This window comes from Leucoraja erinacea, chromosome 21 (assembly GCF_028641065.1).
Source record: "Leucoraja erinacea ecotype New England chromosome 21, Leri_hhj_1, whole genome shotgun sequence".
Lineage (NCBI taxonomy): Eukaryota > Metazoa > Chordata > Chondrichthyes > Rajiformes > Rajidae > Leucoraja > Leucoraja erinaceus.
In genome coordinates this window covers 16,578,399-16,599,246 of record NC_073397.1, presented here as the reverse complement: position 1 = coordinate 16,599,246, position 20,848 = coordinate 16,578,399, and positions in this window count along the sequence as shown.

The following is a 20,848-nucleotide window of genomic DNA, read 5'->3' as shown; positions in this document are numbered from 1 at the left end:
CACCCCAGAAGGGGCATTAACTTCATCACGGTGATTGACAGGCGAGAGGACCAATCAGCTGATCTAAAGGTTTTTTAAACACTCATAACTTTTCTATTCTTCATCGATGGGAAAACTCCTCGGGGCCTGCTCAGCAGAGGAGGACTGTGAGTAAGATGGCCAAAAATCACAGCGATACAGGGTAGCATTTTTTCTAAAATCAATATACAGTGCAGACAGGAAGTGGTCAAGATGAGACTTTTAATTATATAGATATATATACAAATTTTATTCTAAAGTTATGCTCTAGTCTTTGACTTTTCAAGCTGAGTTTGATGCTGTGTTTTCAGCACTGGGTCTCTGGGCTTGTGGTGTGACAGCAATTGCTGGAGTAAGAACGAAGTGGTGGAGTAACCTCAGGCAGATTCTCTGGAGAACAGGTATAGGTGATGTTTTGGACTTCTTCAGACTGATTGTCGTGTGGGGAAATCTTGAAAAGAGAGGCGAGGACATATAAAGCCTGGCAGGTGATAAGTGGAGAAACAAAGACCTTCAGATGTTGGCTTACATAAAAAAACACAACATGCTGGAGTAAGTCTGAAGAAAGATCCCAGCCCGAAACGCTGCCTATTAATGTTCTTCAGGGATTATAGAAACATAGAAAATAGATGCAGGAGGAGGCCATTTTCCCTTCGAGCCTGCACCGCCACTCATTGTGATCATGGTTGATCATCCACAATCAATAATCTGTGCCTGCCTTCTCTCCATATCCCTTGGGTCCAGGAGCTCTATAACACTCCTTTTAATTATTCCAGTGAATTGGCCTTTACTGCCTTCTGTGGCAGAGAATTTCACAAATTCACAACTCTGGGTGAAAAAGTATTTTATCATCCCAGTTTTAATTGAGGTTCAGGTCAGCTCAGATTGTGCCTGACCTGCTCAGTTACTCCAGCACTTTGTGTTTTACGCAAGTTTCCAGCGTCTGCAGTTCCTAGTGTCTATATGACTCTCAACTGTTGAGTGTTGTGCAATTCTCCCATGTCCAGCAGAGGGAGCTCCTGATTCTCTGGTCTGTGGACACCTGTGCAGGCACAGGTAGACAACAGCAAGCAGCGGCCAGGTATTGGGTCAACTGAGTCCCTCCGCAGCTGATGTGGCTTAATCCCTCGATGTAGGGTTGTTGCCACAAGTACAACCAGGTATCTCCCTGGAGGCTGCGGTACTGGCTGCATCTGCAGAGCTGGCAAAGTAAATGGACAGCAGAAGATGGACATAAAGTGCTGGAGTAAGGGTTTAAGAAGGAACTGCAGATGCTGGAAAATCGAAGGTACACAAAAATGCTGGAGAAACTCAGCGGGTGCAGCAGCATCTATGGAGCGAAGGGAATAGGCAACGTTTCGGGCCGAAACCCTTCTTCAGACTGATGGGGGGAGAAAGGAAAAAGGAGGAGGAGGAGCCCGAGGGCTGAGGAAGGGGAGGAGACAGCAAGGGCCCCCAGGATTATTTCAATGTTCATGTCCCACTTTCACGACCTCTGCCGAGTTTGCCCTTGACTCGTACTCGCAGCATGGTCGTCATGAGGTCGTAGGTAAGTCGTAGCAGGTTGTGATGCTAGTCGTGGGTACTCATGGCATCAAGTAGGTTGGGGCGTTTTTCTAGTCTGATGAAAAATGTCCACGAGTATAAAAGGTCGTGAAAGTGGGACAGGCCCTTAACTCAGCGGGTCAGGCAACATCTCTGGAGAAAAAGAAATGTGATATTTCAGGTCGGGACCCGTCATCAAACTTGAAATGTCACTTATTCCTTTTCTCCAGAGATTGTGCATGACCCGCTTAGTCACTCCAACACTATGTGTCTATCTTCAGTTTAAACCAACTCTGCAGTTCCTTCCTACACATAATTGGAGCAGGCTGGGTTACTAACGAGGAGCGGGAAGACGAGCAGCCAGATCCGTCCCAGCGCCTCTTTAGTTTAGTTACACATGTACCGAGGTTCAGCAAAAAGCTTTTTTGGTGCGTGCTATCCAGTCAGCGGAAAGACTATACATGATTACTATTGAGCCGTCCACAGTGTACAGATACAGGATAAAGGGAATAACGTTTAGAGCAAGATAAAGTCCAGTTGAAGATAGTCTGAAGGGTCTCCAATGACGTTGATGGTAGGTCAGGGCCGCTCTCTAGTTGGTGATAGGATGGGTCAGTTGCCTGATAACAGCGGGGAAGAAACTGTCCCTGAATCTGGAGGTGTGCGTTTTCACACGTCTTACTTCTTGCCTGATGGGGGGGGGGGGGGGGGGGGGGGAGGGAGGATCCGTGATTTTGCACGTGGCCTGCCTTGCTGAGGCAGTGTGAAGGGTAGATGGAGCTATATGGAAATTACGGTTACAATTCTCTGAAAACTCTGCAATTTATTGTGGTCTTGGATGGAACTTCCCAAACCGTGGGCTGAAGCATCCTGATAAAATGCTTTCTGTAGAGCTGTGGAATCTGCTGCTCAAGCTCAACGATTCTAAACCCTTCCACCTGCTTGGCCGCGGATTGCACCACTCATTGGATCCGTGGGTATCTCTTCCTGGAAACTCCTTCATTCTTCTTTCACCCCTAAAAGTGATTTACGGGGATCTTGCCAGGACTCGATGTCCTGAGGTATTGGGAGTGGTTCGGCTGGGTGGGACTTTATTCCTAGTTGCGCAAGAGGATGAGGGATGATTATAAACTCACGGGGAATAGATAAGGTGAATGTTATCCAGGGTCTGTTATCCAGGGTCTGGGATTCAAGAACTAGAGGACTTAGGTTTAATCTGAGGAGGGAAAGATTTAACAGGAATCTGAGGGGCAACATTTTTCACACACAGGGTGAAGGGTATACGGAACGAGCTGCCAGAAGAGGTAATATGTGGGAAGGAACTGCAGATGCTGGTTTATACTGAAGATAGACACAAAATGCTGGTGTAACTCAGTAGGGTCGGGCAGCATCTTTGGAGAAAAGGAATGGGTGATGGGTCGGGTCTGCAGAAGTGTTCCAACCTGACTCATATATTCCTTTCCTCCAGAGATGCTGCCTGACCCGCTGACTTACTCCAGCAATTTGGGTCCTATCTTTTTGCCAGACGAGGTAGTTGAGGCAGGGACTATAACAGCATTTAAAATACATTTGGACAGGCTCATGGATAGGGAAGGTTGAGGGGGACAGGCGTTGAACGCAGTCTAATGGAACAAGTTTTGAAGGGGCTTGAGAGAGCTGCTACAGGATTCCTACAAGGTTAATCTGCAGCTTGTGTTGATGGTAAGGAAGGCTAATGCAATGCCAGCATTCAAATTAAAGGGACTAGATTATAAAAAGCAAGGGTATAATGTCTTAGGCCACTTAGTTCCCAGATGAAAAGAAATATCTTCACTCCGAGGAAAGCACTTTGTTGGAGCTCCCTGTCCCAGAGGTGTAATTGGAGGACACTGAAAGAGCTGGCACGGGCACAATGGGCCGAGTGGCCTTCCTCCGTGCTCTACACCTCTATGGATGCAAGTCTGGAGAAGCTGGAGTTCTCGGTCGGGAAGGATTACAGCTCGGTGTTTCATGCGGAGATGAGGTGTGTGAACGGAGTGTGCGTTGTGCCACGTGGAAGTGTTAGAACATCCATCTGCCTCGCCAGGCCTCCCGCCACCCCGTGCTGCCAGCTTCTCCTTCACGTGTCTCAATACAATCCCGACACTTTCCACAAACGCCTCTGGCAAAAGCAGATTGTGTTAAATCCCCAGGCACCCGGCAGGTAAAAGATCCGTGGGAGAATATTTTAAAAGCCTGCAGCACGCCCTCAATGTGTTTACACATGTTCTCGAGGGAATAACACTCTGATTTATTAGTTCTTTTAACCATTTCGGAATCCTATAAAGATTAGTAAAAAAACGTTGTTCATAATAAGTCATAAGAGCTGAATGAGGCCATTCGGCCCATTGAGTCTACTCTACCCTTCAATCATGGTTGATCTATATTTCCCTCCCTCCCCCATTCTCCTGCCTTCTCCCCATAACCTTTGATGCCCTTACCAACCAAGAAGCTGCCAATCTCTGCTTTAAAGATACCCTATGACTGCCTCCACAGCCGTCTGTGGCGATGAATTCCACAGATTCACCACCACCCTGATTCCTCCTCATCTCCACACTAATGGTCCTTTTGGTTTAGTTTAGCGAAACAGCGTGGAAACAGGACCTTCAGCCCACCATGTCCACAACGACCATCTACAAACTTGCACGTTCTATGCTCCATGTTGAATATTCTAACCCAGGAATACTCCAAAGACGTACTGGCTTGTAGGTTAATTGGCATTGGTAAGCTGTAAAAATTGTCTCTCCAGTACGTGGGTTAGTGCACAGGGTGATCACTGGTCGGCACAGACTGGGTGGGCCAAAGGGCCTAACTCCGCGACTCATCTCTGAAGTCTAAAGATTAGGCAGGTGGGAAGGGACAAGTGCAGCCCAGTAAAGGATGTGAAATGATCTGTGTGGAGGAGCTGGAGGGCATTCAGGGTGGCCTCCCCACTGCCCCCAACACATTGCTGCCGCCAACTGGCGCACAGCTGCACGGGCCATCTGCCGAGTGGTGCAGTGGGCAGCGCTAGGCCACAACGACGGGCACCAGAGCAGCACAGGGCCACAGTGACGGGCACCAGAGCAGCACTGGGCCGCAGTGACGGGCACCAGAGCAGCACAGGGCCACAGTGACGGGCACCAGAGCAGTACTGGCCTGGCACCAGTCCAACACACATTCCAATCAGCCACATACCTCGGGAGGTAACACCAACCACACTGAGCTCAGTGATTAATGCATCGACTTGGTTGTGGCCAAAGTACACCAGCTGAAATGAAACATAACCGCCCCCGCTCTTATCCCTGAAATATGGCACCATAAACATGAGCTTCCTCCCTCCCAGCCCATCCATCCCAAGCCTGGTGAAAATCCAACCCGGTTAAATCATACAGCAGCCCTCACCACGGCAGTAGACATGTGCCGGCACGTTTTGACGTCGACAAAGTTACGAATGTTTACCCAACGTTCCTGCCTACTGCACGTGGCAGCTCACCCCACCCTCACCCTCACCCCTGCCGGGTTCCGCTTTGTACTCAGCGCCTCCCTCCTTCACCTCCCTCACCTCGCGCTGTTTCTCCCCACCGTTCTCAGCGCCTCCCCCGCCAGCCCCCCCCCCCCCCCCCCCCCCCCCCCCGCTCGCTCTCTTGACGGCTCACCTCACCCTCCGACGGTGCCCTTCACTCTCCAGCAGCCACACTCTCCACGTCACTCCGCACCCCGGCCACCCCACCCACCCCACCCCGCTCGCTGCTTCCTGAAGCTTTCTGTCTCCTTGGATACCCTGGGAATGGAAGTTTGTGTCATCAAAACCACCACGAGTCACCGTAACCATGGTGACACCCCGTGTTATTTACAATATCAAATTAATCGTCCTGTGAAACATATTTGTAAGCAGACTGAACATGAAACTGTTTAAGAAGGAACTGCAGATGCTGGAAAACCGAAGGTAGACAAAAGTGCTGGAGGAACTCAGCAGGTGCAGCAGCATCTATGGAGCGAAGGAAATAGGCAACGTTTCGGGCCGAGACCCTTCGCTCCATAGATGCTGCTGCACCCGCTGAACATGAAACTGGATGTGGCCAGTGTTTTGTGAATATGTAATTGGGTGAAGCTAATTTGTGGCTTTTCAAACCAGCTTTCTCATCAGCAGGTAGAACGGTAAACCTCCACAAACATCTGAGCTTGCTCACAGAGAAGGTTCCGGGAACTTTAATCCAACTCTTCAGCTCCTGTTGCAAACAATGACCCTGAAGCCTAATGACTAGGCCTGAAATGGCAGCAAAGCACTCCAGGTCAACCCAGCAGTACGAATGTTGAATTCCCTCATTTTGAGTAACTTCTCTTGCACTCTCTTCCCCTCTCCCCTGCTTGCTCCCCTCTCCTCCCCCCTAGTCATTGAACCTGTTCCACCGTTCTCCACATTGTACCACTCTTGAGATCACACCTTCCCTGTCAACAATGGGCCCAGCAGGCACTGCCCTGCCTGAGGTCATTTGTTGCTGGCCCTGACTGGATCCTGGTCTTTTCTCACCTCCAGTTCTCAGAGATGCCGCGAGTCAGGCAGCATCTCTGGAGGACACGGATAGGAGATGTTTCGGGTCTGGACCTCTTTTCGGACGGATTGTAGTGGGTTGGGAAAGAGAAATGTGCAAGACATTTGGGGTCAGCACACTTAATAATTGGGCAGATGACACAAATATTGGCAAAGGTGACACAATAGTCTTCAACTGGAAGAAAATGTCAGTTGGTCAAAGAAATGGCAGAGCAAATATCATTTTTTTTTTGTTGTTTGTTTATTTTATTAGTCTTCAACAAAACAGTACAGCAGAACTATGTAAACCGTAATCCATTCTGGTACAACCTCTAGTTTTTATGTTATGAGAAGGAAGTAAAAGAAAAAAGAAAACAGTAGGCAAAAAGATGCAGTTTGTATAATAAAAAGAAAGAGAAAGAGAAAGTCATAACAATAGAAAAGGCCCCTTAAAAGAAATTTTTTCAAATCTGTATTCGGAATGTAGATTATCGGACCGAACTAAATCAGGGTACTGCGAAAGGTTTACAAAAAGTATGGCCCAACTCCTTAAGAATCGCGTATTTATCTATTATCTAGCAGTTAGATCATAACAACATTTTTTAAATATTCGGACCGATAGAGGGACGCGAAAGGTTTACAGGGATATGGGCCAAACATAGGCGCGTGGAACGTGTAGATGAGGCATCTTGGTTGGCATAGAGAAGTTGGGCTGAAGAGTCTGTTTCCATGTTGTACGGCTCTGTGTGAGGTGATCAATCCTCGATTAAGTACTGAAAGCACAGAAACAGCCCACCTACCTTTTGTGCCCTCAAGGTCAGCTGCGGGATGCACCACCGGGGGCACAAAGGCTGAAGGTGGCCGGGCGAGGGGGGGATGGAGGGCCTTTATGGTCAGCTGCAGCTGGGACTGTGATACGATGCCAAAACCTGGTGATTCTTGTGGATGGCTGCTTATACATTCTGTACTTAATCTGGGATTGTCCGTTTGTTTGGCAACAATCTTCCCGATTAAGAAGGAACTGCAGATGCTGTAAATGGACACAACATTGTGGAGTAATACAACGGGTGAGGCAGAATTTCTGGAGAAAAGGAATAGGTGATGATTCGGGTAATATCGTGGAGTCTGAAGAAGAGTCTCGACCCGAAACATCACCTAATCCTTTTGTCCAGAGATGCTGCCAGACCCGCTGAATAATGTTACAGATCTGAGCGCAAAAAATAATGTTGCTGTTGCTTGGTACACGTGACAATAAAAGAACCATTGAACGATGAATGGTCGGAACTTGGGCAGCACAGAGGAACAGAGGGACCATTGTGTGCATGTCCAATGATCCCTGTAGGGGGCAGCACTGGTACATAAAATCATTAAGAAGGCAGTGGAGATGTAGAAACAAGGAACTGCAGATGCTGGTTAATGCACAAAAGGACACAAAGTACTGGAGTAACTCAGCAGGACAGGCAGCATCTTTTTTGGAGGGGGGGGGGAAATGGATGAGAGATGTTTCGGGTCGGGACCCTTCTTTACACTTCACTAGGTACCCAATGGCTAGCGCACACCTAATGAGCTGAAGGGTCTGTTTCCCTGCTGCTTGGTTCCAGGTATCTATGACAATAGTGGGCCCGATAATAAAAGGAATATTATTCCACGTGAGAAAGTCTAACCAGGACAGGACCTACACAGTGAATGGCTGCACTCTGAAGAGTGTTGTAGAGCAGAGGGATCAAGGAGTACAGGCAGCAGCATCGTTCCTTGGCTGTGGCGTCACAGGTAGATGGGGTGGTCATGAAGGCTTTCGGCACATTGGCCTTTATCAGTCAGTGTACTGAGTGTAAAATTTGGTAGGTCAGGTTACTTTTGCTCCATATATTGGTGATCCCCATTGGAGTATTGTGGGAAAGGAACTGCACTCCCTGGTTTAAATATAGCCAATGAACTGGCATCAACTACCCTCTGTGGCAGAGGAGTTCCAGAGATTCACCACTCTCTGTGTGAAAATAGTTCTCCTCCTCTCGGTTTTAAAGGATTTCCCCCTTTATAAGAAAGCTGTTGTTCCCTTGTCCTGGGGTTCCCTAAGATGTAGGGAAGGATCTTTAAGTTTCTAGCAGGGCAGTGGTAAAATGTCCCTTTAAGAATTTTGTACAGGGCTATAATCCCCTCTCAATCTCCTAAAAAGTAACAGGGCAGTTAATACGAGTAAGTTAATGTTCCCTTAAGTATGGTGACAGGGCAATTATTCTAAGGGGGGTAAATATCCCTTTAAGGATGGCAACAGGGCTGTTATTATGAAGGGGTAAATGTTCCTTTAAGATCAGATACAGCTGCATCGTTCCTTGACTGTGGCGTCACAGGTAGATGGGGTGGTCATGAAGGCTTTCGGCACATTGGCCTTTATCAGTCAGTGTACTGAGTGTAGATTTGGGAGGTCAGGTTACGTTTGCACAAGATATTGGTGAAGTCACATTTAGAGTATTGTGTAGAAAAATCTGCAGATGCTGGTTTTAAAAACTGAAGACAGAAACAAAACAGAAACTGACAGACTAACTCAGCGGGACAGCATCATCTGGGAGAGAAGGAATGGGTGACGTTTCAGGTCGAGACCCTTCTTCAGACTGGTGTAGTATTGTGTTTGTTTTGGTCGCCCTGTTATAAGAAAGAGATTGTTAATCTGGAAAGGGTGCAGAGAAGATGTAGCCAGGATCGTTAAGATTAGTAACAGGGCAGTGGTAAATGTCCCTTTAAGAATGTTTACAGGGCAATTATCCCGAATGTGTAAAAAGTAACAGGGCAGTGAATATGAGTAAGTTAATGTCCCCTTAAGTATGGTGACAGGGCAATTATTCTAAGGGGGGTAAATATCCCTTTAAGGATGGCAACAGGGCTGTTATTATGAAGGGGTAAATGTTCCTTTAAGATACAAGATACATTTAGCCGCTCCATTCCAGGTGGTAGGTCGCGAGGAGAATAGTCGCATCCTCGCCAGGAAGTGACAGGAAGTGACTGGGAAACGGTTTCCCCCCCAACCCCCCCCCCCCATCCCCCCCCCCCCCCCCCCCCCCCCCCCCCCCCCCCCCCACACACCACATACAGAAAAGCTAAATACATCTCCAAAACAAACTTTTAAAACAAAACAGACAGACTGGGCAGAGGCCGCCATCAATGTGGTGCCGCTAGTTACCATTAAGAATGGTAACAGTACAATTATCATAAGCGGGTAAATATCCATTGAAGTACATTAACAGAGCAAGTATTATGAGGAAGTAAATGTTCCTTTCAGAATGGTGACAGGGCAATTATTTCAAGAGGTAAATATCCCTTTAAGAATGGCAACAGGGCATTTATTATGAGGAACTAAATATCCCCTTAAGAAAAATGACAGGGCAATTATTCTAAGGGGGTAAATAGTAACAGGGCAGTTATTATGAGGAAGTGTACAAAATCATGAGAGGAATAGATCAAGTCTTTTGCCCAGAGTAGGGGAATCGCGAACCAGAGGACACGGGTTTATGGGGAGAGGGGAATGATTTAATCGGAACCTGAGGGGTTGCATTTTCACAGAAAAGGTGGTGGGTGTCTGGAACGAGCTGCCGGAGGAGGTAGATGAGGCAGGACCTATTGCAACATTTAAGAAACATTTAGACAGGTACATGGATAGGACAGGTTTAGAAGGATATGGGCCAAATGCAGGCAGGTGGGACTAGTGTAGGCGTGGGACATGTTGGGCTGTAGGGCCTGTTTCCACACTGTATCACTCTAAGTGTTCCAAATTTCATTTGCTTTTGCATCAATGCTTTTTTAATAAAAGGAGATTTTGTTTGGCTTTTTGGTGGCTAATGGTAGTGAGAATAGTGACAAGGCAATGATTCCAATGGGGTAAATATCCCCACAAGAATAGCGGCAGGGGTAAAGAGTAGCAGGGCAGTAATGATGAGGAGGTAAATGTCCCTGTCAGAGTGTGGCCAGGCAGTGATATCGAGAGGGTGAGTGGCCCTTTAAGGCGGCTGCGGATCCTGCCGTGGATATGAATTCCAAAATAGCTGCCAGCTGGCAACGCTGCTGAAGTGAGACTGCAGAGATCGGCCGTCGCCATGGAAACGGCGCAGTGCAGGTGATAGCGTTTAAGATGCAGCATTGTTTCAGTAACAGAGGAGAAGGAAGGTGATTTGAATGCACCGCAATTAATTAGCACTGAATCAGATGGCATCTCTCCCTGGGATAAGCAGAGTGTCAGCGTGGAGGTGCGGGGCTGTCATGGGGGGGGCAGAGGACAGATCCAATCCGAGGCCCTGCAATTGTGCTTTGGGTTACAGCTAATTCAGCCTCTGTCCTTGGACGGGCTGCTACTTATTCAGTTTAGAGTTCATGGACAAAGCGCGGAAACAGACCCTTCGGCCCACCCAGTGCGTGCCGACCAGGCTAGTCTATCTCACTCAACTAGGGACAATTTACAGAAGCCAATTAACCTACAACCCTGCCCGTCATTGGACGGAAACCGGAGAAATCCCACGCAGTCACACGGAGAACATGCACAGGCAGCACCCCTGGTCAGGATCGAACCCTTGTCTCTGGCGCTGTGGGACAGCAACTCTACTGCGGCGACATTGTGCCCCCACTGTGCTCTAATTTCCCGTCTCCGACACGCTCCTCATTCCCTCCTCTCCACCATTTTGCTCAAGATTCTAGCATCTAGCGACCCAAGGAACACAAGAATCTTGAGAGAAAAATACACAAAGTGCTGGAGTAACTCAGCGGGTCGGGCAGCATCTCTGTAGGACGTGGATAGGTGACGTTTCGGGTCGGGACCCTGGATTGTAGCTAAAAAGAGACGTGGTGAAAACAGCGCGGCAATAATGTTACTGCCTTAAAGCACATTACTGCCTTACAGCGCCAGAGACACGGGTTCAATCCTGACTACAGGTGCTGTCTGCATGGAGTTTGTACATTTTACCTGTGACCGCGTGGGTTTTCTCCGGGTGCTCCAGTTTCCTCCCACACGCCAAAGACATACAGGTTTGTAGATTAATTGGCTTCAGTAAAATTATAAATTGACCCAAGTGTGTTGATAGTGCTACCGCTGGTCGGAGCGGACTCGAGGGGTCTGTTTCCGCACTGTATCTCTAAAGTCTAAAGATGCATACTGACCAACAAATTCTATTTAAGAAGGAACTGCAGATGCTGGAAAATCGAAGGTACACAAAAAAGCTGGAGAAACTCAGCGGGTACAGCAGCATCTATGGAGCGAAGGAAAAAGGCAACGTTTCAGGCCAAAACCCTTCTTCAGACTGAGGAAGGGTTTCGGCCCAAAACGTTGCCTTTTTCCTTCACTCCATAGATGCTGCTGCACCCGCTGAGTTTCTCCAGTTGTTTAGTGTACCAACGAATTCTGTTCTTCATTTAGATTTTTTCTATTTTTTACTCCTAATTTCATCGCCTACATTTAATGATTTAAAAGTGATTATCAGGAATGGGAGAGGGTTCCGTTTTACTGATGAGGTTGTAATTTCTGTGTTAGCTGTTCCACAAGTCAGACATCAGAGCAGTTTTCAGCCTTCAAGCTGTTATATATTTGTTTAACAATTCTAGGTTTGCAGGATATCCTTGTTAATGCAGTCTCCCGATGGGCATAAAATCTCCATTCAAATATTTGACAGCAGGTGAGCTAACATTTATCTATCTTGTTTTGAAGTACATCATTGTAAAACGGGCAGGCATCCCTCCCCCATCCTAGTTCTCCGACTAGTTTCACTGTCCTCCTGATTAAATTTTACTGATTGTATGCCTCGTTGTCACCTTCCCATCAGCCAACAGTGATATATTCTACATTTTCCTTGAACCTCGCCTCCTTTGATCTCTCGTTTTCACACCTCACACTTCCATATCTCCATGTCTCCCTCTCCCCTGACTCTAAGGGTCTCGACCCGAATCGTCACCCATTCCTTCTCTCCAGAGATGCTGCCTGTCCCGCTGAGTTACTCCAGCATTTTGTGTACAGAAACCGGAATGATTCAAATAGCCAAGATTAATGGTGGTCCATAGATCATCTTTCTTACACGTCTGAAAGTGTATCCTGGTTATGATGTACCTTGCCAGAACAACATAAGAGACTGGCTCACTCCTCAGTATAATGCTGTTATAATATGCGGGCAGCACAGCTGAAGAGTTGCTGCCCAGCAGACTCGGTGGGCTAAAGGACCTGTTTCCACGCAGTATCTCTAAACAAAGTCATATCGTCGGTGTTTATGAAGTTCTGTCTGTTTAGGTTTAGGTTTATAATTGTCACATGTACCGAGGTACAGTGAAAAGCAGGGCGGCACAGTGGCACAACTGTAGACCTGCTGTATCATAATACTGAAGACACGGGCGCGATCCTGTCTACCAGTGCTGTCTGAACGGAATATGTTCATTCTCCCGTGTAGGTTTTCTCTGGGTGTTCCGCTTTCCTCCCACTCTCCAAAGACGCGCAGGTTTGTAGATTAATTGGCTTCGGTCAATTTTAACTAGAGTGTCGGATAGTGCTAGTGTACGGGGTGATTGGTCAGCTCGGACTCAGTGGGCTGAGTCATTGCTGTATGACTCTACAGGTACAGTGTCGTTCAGCACAGAAACATACCCTTCGGCCCACCACATCCATGCTGACCCTTTTTGTCCATCCTCCTCCAATTTCTTCCCACAGCCCACATTTACATTCACCATTTAACCTACCAATTGTGGGGAGAATAAAAAAATTGGATTAAAGTAGTCTTTGTATAAATGGATTAGAACGATGTGAGCCAAACGCAGACAGTGACAGTGCGTCTATCCGATCTATTCATCTCATAGTTTTATACACCTCTACAAGATCACCCCGCAGCCTCCTACGCTCCAAGGAATTGAGTCCCAACCTGCACAACCTCTCCCTATAGCTCAGACCATCGAGTCCTGGCAGTGTCCTCTTAAATGACCCGAGGTCATAGCCTCAGAATTAAAGGACGTTCCTTTAGGAAAGAGATGAGGAGGAATTTCTTTAGTCAGAGGGTGGTGAATCTGTGGAATTCATTGCACCAGAAGGCTGTGGGTATTTTTTAGGCAGAGATCGATTGTTGATTAGTTAGGGTGTCAGGGGTTATGGGGAGGAGGCAGGAGAATGGGGTTAGGAGGGAGAGATAGATCAGCCATGATTGAATGGTGGAATTGACTTGATGGGCCGAATGGCCTAATTCTGCTCCTATCACTTATGAACATAAATCTTCCCTGCACCCTTTCCCTTTTTAACTTGACAGCGTCAATTGACGTTCCGTAATCTTTCAGATATTTATCTCTCTCCATCTCCAGAGAGTGGTAGCTGTGTGGAATGAGCTTCCAGTGAAGGTGGTGGAGGCAGGTTCGTTTTTATAATTTAAAAATAAATTGGATAGTTATATGGACGAGAAAGGAATGGAGGGTTATGGTCTGAGCGCAGGTATATGGGACTAGAGGAGAATACGTGTTCGGCACGGACTAGAAGGGTCGAGATGGCCTGTTTCCGTGCTGTAATTGTTATATGGTTATATGGTTATCTTCTATATATCTTCCCATTTGACCTTCACCACCCTGGGGTGGTCTTGGAATTCCAGCGATTCACCGCCCAGTGGCCAACGAAGCACAGCTGCTAGTTTGGACCATGCTGGGCCGAACGGCCTGCGTCTCTGATGAAAATTGAATCCAAAGCCAGCCGCGGGATTTACATTCGCTGGCGCAGTGCTGTCATCTGGGCTGTGAAAGTAATCTCTTTGGGGGGGGGGGGGGGGGGGGGGAAAATGAAAGCCGTGCCTTTGTCAAAAATGTCATCTGTGGTATAGCTGAATAGTCAGATATCGTTCACACTGTGGCAGCAGGCAAGTGACCTTTCACCTCCCCTGTCAAAGCTCCAATTCAATCAGAGCTGGAAATGGATGTAGATATTCTCATTCCACTTCCTTCTGTTGACCTTATTACCTTCTGCACACATTCAGGCCCAGTCAGAGCACCTGGGCAGGGCCCAGCAGACTGCTAATCCTCAGTGGAGTTGGAACAGGAGGGTTTTACCAGTCTGCATCTCCCTGGGTTTTCCTCCCTTTTTTGTGTGCGTGTGTCTGGCACCTGTTCCTATCCAGGCAACATGTTGCACTGTCATTATATATTTTTGTTCTCCTCTCCTATCCTCTGCCCCCACCTGTCTCCTGGTCAGATGGAAGACGGGCTCTCTGTCTGGGGGGGGGAAGAGAGGATGGGGGGGGGGGGGAGACCCAGCTGCCCCTTGGCTAGTCTCTGCCGTGTATGTGTGTGTGAGCGCAGCTGCTCAGAAGATGATGACTGAGACAGGGGCAACCCCAGGCTGCAGGTCTCATGGTCAAACATAAGATAGCCCCATCTGGCTAAATGTTTCCACGTCCTCATATGTGACTTTGACATTATCCCCAAAGGACACAGACTCTCCCTGCCTCTGCCTTTGCCTCTGCCTGTCCATCTCTCTCTCTTTTTGCCACTGCCTCTGTGTCTCTCCCTTTCTCTCTATCTCTGTCACTGTGTTTCTCTCTCCGTTTCTCTCTGTCTCTCTGTCTGTGTCCGTCTCTCTCACTGTCTTTCTCTCTCTCCCTCTCTGTTTGTCTCTGTGTCACTCTCTCACACTCTGTCTGTGTCTCTCTCACTGTCTGTTTTTTCTCTCCCCCCTCTCCCCCCCTCTCACCCCCCTCTCTCTCCCCCCCTCTCTCTCCCCCCCCTCTCTCCCCCTCTCTCCCCCCCTCTCTCTCCCGCCCCCTCTCTCCCCCCCCCTCTCTCTCTCCCCCCCTCTCTCTCCCTGCTCTCTCTCCCCCTCCACCTGAGATCCACCACAGATCCACCACGGAAATGGGCCCTTCAGCCCATCGAGTCCGAACTGACCGTTGATCACCCGTTCACACTAATTCTATGTTATCCCATTCCCTACACACTAGGGGCAATTTACAGAGGCCCCAATTAACCTACAAACCCGCACGTCTTTGGTTTGTGGGAGGAAACCCCACGAGGTCACAGTGGGAATGTGCAAACGTTGCCCAAAGACAGCACCCGAGGTCAGGATCGAACCGTGCTCTCTGGCGCTGTGAGGCAGCAGCTCTAGCCGCCCTTCATCAGACTTCATATTGAAAGTATAATTATCCCGAGAAAGCAAATATCGTCTGAAGAATGGTAGGAGGACTATTATTCCAAGGGAGTGAATATCCATTTACTCCGCACGCAGATAGCACCCGAGGTCAGGATCGAACCAGGGTCTCTGGCGCAGTGAGGCCACTGGTCCACCTGCAGCACCACGGTGCCGCCCCTTTTATTCCTTCAATGTGGAGCTTTAAACTATTATGATATCTTTATTCGAGAGGTGGAGGGCGTAATGACAAACTTCATCCATAGGTTATCTTAATCTACACAATGTGGCAGTTAATTAGTTTAATGTTCCCGCCTCAGGTTCTTTGAGGAAAGAATCGCTTTGGTAACATGGTCAATTAAACATTTCCCATTGAAAGTGCAATATGGAAAACTGCAGGGGGTGAGAATGGGAGATGTCAGCACACTCTGGCCTGCAGCTACAGCGCTCCCTCGCTCCTCCTGCTTCCATCTAATGATCCTCCCTCCATCCAACCCGATCCACGATCAATTTTCTCATTTAACCAGAGCCAGCAAGAAGCAGAGTGATACTGGCCACAAGGGACACAGATGCTGGAATCTTGCATAGAACAGCGCCAGAGACCCGGCTTCGATCCCCATCACGGGTGCCTTCTGTGCGGAGTTTGTACGTTCTCCCTGTGACCGCGTGGGTTTCCTCTGCGTGCTTTGGTTTCATAGAGTCACACAGCGTGGAAACAGGCCCTTCAGCCCAACTTGCCCACACCTAGCTAACGTCCTATCAGCACTAGTCCCACCTGTCAGCATTTGGCCCGACATCCCTCTAAACCTGTCCTATTCATGTACATGTCTAAATATTTCTTAAATGTTGCAATAGTCCCTGCCTCAACTACCTCCTCCGGCAGCTCGTTCCATGTACCTACCACCCTTTGTGTGAAAAACTTACCCTTCAAGTTCCTATTAAATCTTTTCCCCTTCACCTTAAACCTATGTCCTTTGGTTCTCCATTCGCCTTCTCCGGGCAAGAGACTCTGTACATTTACCCGATCTATTCCTTTCATCATTTTGTACAACTCTAAAAGATCAGCTCTCGTCCTCCTGCTATGCAAGGGGTGAAGTCCTAGCCTGATCAACCTCTCTATATACCATAACGCTTAGCTTGCATCACAGTCGCTGCCTCAAAAAGGCTGGCAACATCTTCAAGGACCCACACCAACCTGGCCACACACTCATCTCCCCGCTACCTTCAGTAGAAGGTACTGGAGCCTGAAGACTGCAATGTCCAGGTTCAGAAATAGCTACTTCCCCACAGCCATCAGACTATTAAACTCAACTGAAACAAACCTCTGAACATTAATAGACCATTATCTGTTTATTTGCACTTAATCTACTTATTTATTGATGTGTGTATATATTTATACAATGGTATATGGACTCACTGATCTGTTCTGTATTCATGCCTACTATATTCTGTTGTGCTGAAGCAAAGTAAGAATTTCATTGTCCTATCTGGGACACATGACAATAAACTCTCTTGACTCTTGTCTCTTGAATAAAGACATTGAGCAAAGTATCAAAGGGGAGAAACAATTAAGATTTAGGTTCAGATTTAAGTTTAGGTTTATTATAGTCACATGAACCAAGGTGCAGTGAAAGCTTTGTTTGTGTGCTATCCAATCAAATCTGATAATACTACACATAAATACTATGTTGCCAAAGTCAAGTACAAATGACAAAGCAAAGAGAAAGATACAGAGCTCTAAGTTTTGTAGTATAACAGTTCCAGAGAAGAAGTTCAATGGCAAAAATGAGAAACGGGACAGTACCCTAGTTTTGAAAGGGCCATTTGGAAGCCTGATAACAGATGTGAAGAAACTGTTTCTGAGTCTGGTGCTGAGCGTTTTCAAGCTTCTAGCTGATGGGAGTGGGGAGAAGAAGGAATGACCAAAGTGGTGTGTGTGTGTATGTGTCTGTGTGTCCGTGTCTGTGTCTGTGTCTGTGTTCTGTGCAGTTTGGCAGTGTGCGTGTCATAGTCATACAGCATGGAAACAGACCCTTCAGCCCAACTTGTCCATGCTGACCAACATGTCCCATCTACACTAGTCCCATCTGCCTGCGTTTGGCACATATCTCTCTAAAGCTTTCTTATCCATGAATTGTGTGTGTGTGAGTTTGACTGTGTGTAAGTTTATATGTGTGTGAATTATGTCTGTGTAGTTTGGGGGGGGGGGGGGGGGGGGGGGGACACGGAAAGAGGCCCTCGATTATGTTGAAGAAAGAGACAAAATTGTGGAGTAACTCAGAGAGTCAGGCAACATTTCTGGAGAAAAGGAATAGGTCGAGACCCTTCTTCGTGTTGGTTGCTTTCTCGAGGCAGCGAGAAGTGTGGATGGAGTCAATGGTGGGGAGTGTGGTCTGTGTGATGGACTGGGCTATGTTCACGACTCTCTGCAATTTCTCGCAGTCTTAATTAACGTTGCACTTCTGGGGCCTCGGAATAGGCGGGGAGAGAAAACAGGTGGGACTGGGCGGCTGGCACGATGGCCCTGCGGTGGAGTTGCTGCCTTTACAGCACCAAAGACCCTGGTTTTACCTATCCGGAGTTTGTATGTTCTCCCTGTGACCACGTGGGCGTTCTCTGGGTGCTCCGGTTTCCTCCCGCACTCCAAAGTCGTACAGGTTTGTAGGTTAATATGGGGGTGGAGGGGGTGGGGCGAGGGAGGAAGGAGAATAAAGTATAATCGAGATGCTGCTGTTATATCAGGGCAGATAACCGGCCACAAAGGCCGGCATATGGCAGTGCATCTGGCAGCAGTGTTTTGTTTCATGTGGTGATTATCATATTTACTCTATTAAGCACACCTGGGCTGGGGAAGGCACTCTCAGACCACAGCTTTAAGAGCCCCATGTCATTGCTTTGCAAACGAGACATTTCCTCAAAAGAGAAATGACTGCCAGCTCCCAGACCGCAACCTGTCGCAAGAGCATCCCCTCCCATCACAACTCCCCATCCTGGCTGTGAATACGTGGAGTCATCGCCTTGTCTGGCGAGAAGAGTGACCTTTGTCATCTCCCCGGGGTCTGTGTATGTGTTTCTGTGTTGTTGTGTTTCTGTGTGTGTGTGTTTCTGTGTGTGTGTGTTTCTGTGTGAGTGTGTTTCTGTGTGTGTGTATCTGTGTATGTGTGTCTGTGTGTGTGTGTGTGTGTGTGTGTGTGTGTGTGTGTGTGTGTATCTGTGTATGTGTGTGTGTGTGTGTGTATCTGTGTATGTGTGTGTGTGTCTGTGTGTGAATTATGTATGTGTTCGCCCGACTGTGTCTGTGTTCTGTGCCATTTTGAGTGGTGTGTGTGCGTGCGTGTGTGTGTATGTGCGTGCGTGCGTGTGTGCGTGTGTGTGCGTGCGTGTGTGTGCGTGCGTGCGTGTGTGTGTGTGTGTGTGTGTTTCCTGTCCACACAGTGGTCAGGGACCCAGGTTGAATGTCCTGATTACAAGCTTGTTGAGTCTTTCTTCACTGGTTTCTCAGCTGAGACAACCAAACTCCAGTCATGAAGTTAGGTTGTATCTGGAGTAACTCAGCGGGTCAGGCAGCATCTCTAGAGAACATGGATAGGTCTGATTGTGGCGGGGTCAGGGGGTGGTGGGGAGAAAGCTGTAAACCAGCATCTGCAGTTCCTTGTTTCTACAATATGATAAACCAGATGTTTCAGGCGAATAAAAAGGCTGCAAATGTTTAAAACTCTGGAAGTTGGGACTCTGCTTCAGACTGATTGTGTTGCGGGTGATAAATAGATCGACGTGTGATCATCACTTCCTTTGACAATTCATGGAGGGAAGCATTGAAGAAATGGATCAGTGCTGGCTGACTGAGGCAGGTTCCCGACGGAGAATTGAAAGAGGGAAGGCAGGTGATATATGAGCAGATCTCAGTGGTTTCAACGCTGAGTCTCTGTCTTAGTTTAGTTTAGAGATACAGCGCGGAAACAGGCCCTTCAGCCCACCGAGTCCGCACCCACCAGCGATCCCCACACATTAACACTATCCTACACACACTAGGGACAATTTACACATGCACCAAGCCAATTAACCTGTACTTCTTTGGAGTGTGGGAGGAAACTGAAGATCTCAGAGAAAACCCACGCGGTCACAGGGAGAACGTACAACCTCCGTACAGACAGTACCCATAGTCGTGATCGAACCCGGGTTTCCGGCGTTGCAAGTGCTGTAAGGCAGCAACTCTACCGCTGCGCCACCGTGGCTGCCCAGTTGCCTGGGGTTAATTCAGCCCTATTGTCCTCACCTGCATCTCATGATGACAGATCCACAGACCAAGCAACTACAAAGATAAACTTTTGTTAATGGGTTTAAACATGTCCAGTTTAGTTTTTTTGGTCACGTTTACCAAGGTACAGTTTGTTGCGTGCTGTACAGTCAGCGGAAATACTATACATGATTACAGTTACACAAGACATTGGTGAGGCTACATTTAGGGTATTGTGTTCAGTTTTGGTCACCCGGTTATAGGAAAGATGTTGTCAAGCTGGAATGGGTGCAGAGAAGATTTACAAGGAAATTGCCAGAACTGAGCTATAGGGAGAGATTTAGCAGGCTTGGACTCTATTCCTTGGAGCGCAGGAGGATGAGGTGTATCAGGTCACGGAGCCTTTGGCCCTGAGTAAGGGAATCAAGAACCAGGGGATATTGGTTTAAGGTGAGGGAGGAAAAGATTTAATAGGAACCTGAGGAGCAACGCTTTTACACAAAGGGTGGAATGTATGTGGAATGTGTTGCCAGAAGTGGTAGTTGAGGCAGGTACTATCACAACATTTAAGAAACATTTGGACAAAGTACATGGATCGTATCGGTTAGAGGGATATGGGCCAAATGCAGGCTGGTGTGACCAGTGTAGATGCATATTGGCTGCCGTGTGCAAGTTGGGTGCTCAGGTTTCCTCCCACACTCCTAAGACATACAGGTTTGTAGGTTAATTGGCTTCAGTAAGAAATGTAAATTGTCCCTGGTATGTAGGATAGAGCTGGTGTATGGGGATAATTGGTTGGCACGGACTCGCTGGGCCGAAGGGCCTGTTTTCACACTGTATCTCTAAACTAAACTCTAAACACAATGTACAAATACAGGATAATAATAATAATAAATTTTATTTATGGGCGCCTTTCAAGGACACCTTACAAAAATTTAGCAGGTAGAGGAAAAACATATAAGGGGAATGAAATAAATAGTAGAGACATGACTAGTACACAAAGTAAAGACAGAATTCAATACAAAACACAATATGAGGCAATTAATGCACATATGAAAAGGGAGGGGGACGTGGGGCTAAGGATGGGCAGAGGTGAAGAGATGGATACAGGGTGTAATGTTACGTGCAAGATATAGCCCTGTAAAGCCAGTCCTGCCTTTAAATAATAATTGTTGTTAGTGGGTGTTCATTTATTATTATTGGTGAACATCTGCAAACTGGGCTGCCTGTGCTGTAGTTAAGGTGTGTTGTTGGTGGAGTGGAGATGGAACGGCAGGTGGTATGCCAGTGAAAGAAGGGGGAGTGGAGGAGAGGTCAGAAGATCATTGCACATATGGACCTCATATAACTTCTCAGCTTCTGTTGTCGATCTGTGTTTTGTGTCATGGGTATCGCACCAGCC